Below are 5,328 nucleotides of genomic sequence, written 5' to 3'. Positions count from 1 at the left end.
GCCCTGCGCGGACTGGCTCCCCTGACTGGAGGGTGGGAAAGCCCATCGTGGCTTGGTAGGCAGGGACATCGCCACCCCGTATATTTGCTTCGGGCCCCGGGGAGTGGGGCCCTGCCTCCCGTTTTTTGAACTCCCCCAGTTGTTAGGTGGTAAAGGATATCCTTCGATATCTGCTACAGATCGGCATTCATGTGCCCAATGATTTCCTTTCCTACACCGTGGACAAAGCTGGGGTTTAAAATTCCCCGCCGGCTTAGTCCTGGAGGCCTTACCAAGCTGAGTTCCTCGTTGTGGACAGTTTTTTTTTTTATGTGGCCCTCTTGTCCACATTGGAAACACCTCCGGGGGTGAACTCCCTGTTGGCCCTGCATAACCTGAGCAAAGGCTGCAGCCATAACTTGCCCCTGAATCACGGGCCCTGTGATGTCTCTGCATACCTTAATATAGGCAGATAGGTCTCTAGCCTTCCATGGTCGGATGGCCTCCCGACACCACTTATTAGCATTTTCATAAGCTAGTTGTTTAATTAAAGGCATTGCAGAATCAGCGTCCCCAAACATTCTGCCCGCTATCTGTATAAGCCTGTCCACAAAATCAGCATAGGGCTCATTTGGCCCCTGTACTATTCTGGACAGCTGCCCCTGCAGATCACCTGCACCTCTTAAAGTTTTCCATGCTCTGACAGCCGCGGTAGCAATCTGCTGATATATGGCAGGGGGGTAGGTACTCTGCACCTGAGCCCCAAGATATGGTCCGGTACCTGTTAACATTTCTAAGTCCCATTGGGGGTTTCCAGCAGCTGCATTTCTCCGCGCTGTATCCTGGCAGTTATCCTGATTTTGAATTTTCCATTCCAGATATTGCCCTCCGCTCAAAACTGCTCTGGCCAAATTGGCCCAATCCTCGGGAATAAGGAAAAGCGCCCCTAACGATTCCACAAGAGATACTGTGAAAGCTGCTTGGGGCCCATAGGCACTAACCGCTTCCTTGAGTTGTTTTACCAGCTTAAAATCTAATGGCTGGTGGTACCTCTGCTGATTCTGATCTTCTAACACTGGAAAAAAACCTTTTCCCGGGCCAAGGACCTCTCTCCAGTTTGCCGCGGTACAGTCTGAGCAATGACACACTTTCGCGCAACCTGGCCGGTACGGCGGGGGCCACTCATAAAGTGGTGCCGTGGGGCTAGAATGAGGAAGCGGTGCATGGTCTACCTTCGCTGCTGACTGCGCTACAGCTGAAGGTTTTGCCCCTGTAGGTAAGCTTGAAACCTCTAGATTCTTCTTCTCCTTCCCCTTTTCCAAGCCTTGTGACTCCTCATCTGAAAACCCTTCCGAACTCTCACTGTCAGCATCGGAACCCCGGGAGGACCCCTTTTGTGACTCCTTCTTTAACTGTTCTAAAATCTCCCCTCCTTGCTGCACTACCTGTTTTAGCTGTTCCCGGGATGACTGCAAACATACCTTCACAAGGGACCACACGGCAAGGGTTCCGGCAGTGACAGTGGAGCTTTGTCTTAAATCCTCCCCCAGATGTTCCCACTGAGGGACATTCAAAAGTCCTTCTTCTATAAACCAGGGGGCAATCTCCCCTACCTCTTTTAAGAAGTCACGAGCTGTCTTTGACTTCATAGGAGTGCCGTTTGCCTTAAGGATGTCTCTTAAGGGGCCCTCTATCCTATATCTAGCAAGTTCGTTTCCCATTCCGGAAATCTTTCGTTACTATAGTCCCTGAGGAGCCTAAATAGCTTTGTCTATGATCGTCCCCAGAGAACCTTCCCTGTCCAAAGACAGAAATGGGTGCACACTTTCCTTATCGTTGCTCTTACCCCAATCCTCGCTCCACGTCCGGCGTCTCGGTCCCCGGGTTTTCGGCACCAGTTGTCGCTCTCGACCCGCAAGAACGACCCGTAGGCGAGGTGAGTGGCAAACTTCTTTATTCACAATCTTCAGCCGGGGACCCCCCCCAGTCTAAGACCCCCAAGTATATCTCCACCAAGTGCGAACTATATCCAATCAGAGTATACCACGACTAACAAAACTACCAATCAGAAGGACTATCTATGTGCACGCATCGTGCTCGTGAGCACGTATGTGACTCCATAGGTTTTCTTTGTTCTACAGATCATGCGCCTTTCCCTTGACTCCTGGTATCTATCAAACGTCACCCGCGAATGCACTCACAGTCCTTGGGTTAATCTCTCACTCCTCCCACTCTTCTGGCCTCGCTTAGTACGTGACTCCCTGCATCTGCTCGCATTCCTTAGGCAAACTATCTACAGCCTTGGCCTCTCATGCCTTGCTTAGTACGTGACTCCTTACTCCTGCTGCATGGCTCTCCACAGGCTATTGTGGACATTGCTGCTATAAACATTCGGGTTCATGTGCCCCTTTGGATCACTACGTTTGTATCTTTAGGGTAAATACCCAGTAGTGCAATTGCTGGGTCATAGGCCAGTTCTATTTTCAACATTCTGAGGAACCTCCATGCTGTTTTCCAGAGTGGCTGCACCAGCTTGCATTCCCACCAACAGTGTAGGAGGGTTCCCCTTTCTCCACATCCTCACCAGCATCTGTCATTTCCTGACTTGTTGATTTTAGCCATTCTGACTGGTGTGAGGTGATATCTCATTGTGGTTTTGATTTGTATTTCCCTGATGCCGAGTGATATGGAGCACTTTTTCATGTGTCTGTTGGCCATCTGGATGTCTTCTTTGCAGAAATGTCTGTTCATGTCCTCTGCCCATTTCTTGATTGGATTATTTGTTCTTTGGGTGTTGAGTTTGCTAAGTTCTTTATAGATTCTGGACACTAGTCCTTTATCTGATATGTTGTTTGCAAATATCTTCTCTCATTCTGTCAGTTGTCTTTTGATTTTGTTAACTATTTCCTTTGCTGTGCAAAAGCTTTTGATCTGGATGAAATCCCAATAGTTCATTTTTGCCCTTGCTTCCCTTGCCTTTGGTGATGTTCCTAGGAAGATGTTGCTGCGGCTGAGGTCGAAGAGGTTGCTGCCTGTGTTCTCCTCAAGGATTTTGATGGATTCCTTTCGCACATTGAGGTCCTTCATCCATTTTGAGTCTATTTTTGTGTGTGGTGTAAGGAAATGGTCCAATTTCATTTTTCTGCATGTGGCTGTCCAATTTTCCCAGCACCATTTATTGAAGAGGCTGTCTTTTTTCTATTGGACATTCTTTCCTGCTTTGTCGAAGATCAGTTGACCGAAGAGTTGAGGGTCTATTTCTGGGCTCTCTATTCTGTTCCATTGATCTCCTAATAAGGAATTTCTGAAGGAAAGTTTTGGAAATTATTTTTGAAACCACAGAGTTAACGGGTGCTTCTATGAACACTATGTTAACATGTGAGCAGTTTGCATATCATAGACCCAGCTCCCCTTTCTTCACTCCTGCCTATCAGCGCCCTTGGGTTTTCCATTTTAATTGGGTCTGGCACATGCAATTTCTCTCTCTATTCCCATCTGGCAGATCTGACCACTTGGCATATTCACTACTTGGCCATCTACCAACCGCATAAGCATTGGCGGGGTGTGGCGTCCCAGTGGAAAGTCTCTCCTCTGCTTCAGCCCAGCAGGGTCTGGAAATACTTTGAGATCTTCAGCAACAAAAGGACAGGGAAACAATTCAGCCGGTTGATGGGGGCACTGCTTTGTTCTTGTGTAAGAGAGAGAATTGTAGTTTGCAAGTTCACGTGTACACCTCCTGGAAGTCATCGCACCCACACTGAACTCACAAAACCTCTCTCTCATCTCTTAGATGCCCCAGGAACAAATGACCTCTTGGACCTATTTATTTATTTATAATGAAGTGATAATGACCTATTTATTTATTTATAATGAAGTAATCACAGTTCATCATTCCTTTCCTACGTAATGTCAGGACTCCCCAAATAACGTATTCTTTGCTAAATCCCTCAGACATATGATCTGGAAATAAGGAGCCAACTGAAATCTATGAGTACATGACACTTACATTCAAAGCAAACAGGTAACCTAACACAAAATTTAGGAAAAGATAATGTAAGGGACTTCACCCCTTCCTCTCTACTGTCTAAAAAATGCAATGCCAACAGTTTCTGCTTCTTTTATTATGCATAGGGAAAGCTCTTTCCTTATGCAAATTTGGAAGGTTTTCACTTTCCACACCCTGCATATTTTTATAGGGGATGGACCCCCATGCCAGGCGCCCTGCTGGCAGACCCCAGACAGTGGCCCCAATTCATTAGCCCACTGGACCAGTTAATGAGACACACATAGAGATCAGGAGGCCAATTAGTGGATCTCAGGTTCCTTCCAGCTCCTACCACCCACCACTCACCTCAATCCAGTGTCTCAGGCAGAGTAAACCTGCTCGCCAGGCCTGGAAGCTAAAGCCATGCCCCCGTCAGCACGCCCCTCCCTGAGCCCACTGTAGTTACATGGGTTTGGGGGCCCTGTCGCCTCCTGTGTAGACAGGGATGGAGAAAGCAAAGTCCAAAGGATGGGAAAAGGCAGAAGGAGTAGCTCTCTATTCCTCTACAGTTTAAACACCTCCAGATAGGCAGAGGAAAGGGATAAACAGAAAACACTTTGCCATGGAAATAAACACCTAAAGTATTTAGACAATGAAAGAAGGAAAGAGGATTGCCACACGAAGGGGTCAGCACACAAAGAACTCATCCAAAAGTTACAAACTTCAGACACCTGGTCTGAGCCCTGAGAGGCTTTCATCTCAAATTACTCTGCTTGCTGACTCCCCAACTATTTCCAAGACCTTTGCAAGAGAAAAAAGATCCAACCCTCTTCCAAAGTTTGGCAGGATTTTAGGTCAGGAAACAAAACCAGGTTACACTTTTGCAAGTTGGGGGCTTGGAAGTTATCATCCCCCCCCACCCCCACCCCATACATTTTGGAGACACCTGGATAGACTAAACAAAACAAAACAAAAACAAAACCCAAAACAAAATAGCACTTGACCCCTGAAAACTTATTAGGGCAAAGTCAGTTTTATTTTCCTATTAGAGATCTGCTCTAGAGAGTTCTGCACTGGGGCCCCTGGGTGGCTCAGTCAGTTGAGTGTCTGCTTTTGGCTCAGATCATGATCCCCAGGTCCTGGAATCAAGTCCTGCATCAGGATCCTTGCTCACGGGAGAGCCTACTTCTCCATCTCCCTCTGCTGCTCCCCCTTCTTGTGCCTCTCTCTCTCTCTCTGACAAATAAATAAATAAACAGTATCTTTAAAAAAGAGAGAGGGAGAGTTACGCACTTTCAGCAAAAGCAAGCATGCCTGCATCTACTGACTGAGGCCGCCTGTCTAGCAGGAAATCGCTCACCAAC

This window comes from Mustela erminea, chromosome 12, assembly GCF_009829155.1.
Source record: "Mustela erminea isolate mMusErm1 chromosome 12, mMusErm1.Pri, whole genome shotgun sequence".
In the NCBI taxonomy this organism is placed as follows: Eukaryota; Metazoa; Chordata; class Mammalia; order Carnivora; family Mustelidae; genus Mustela; species Mustela erminea.
The sequence above is the reverse complement of the archived record's forward strand: the minus strand, read 5'-3'. Positions refer to the sequence as shown.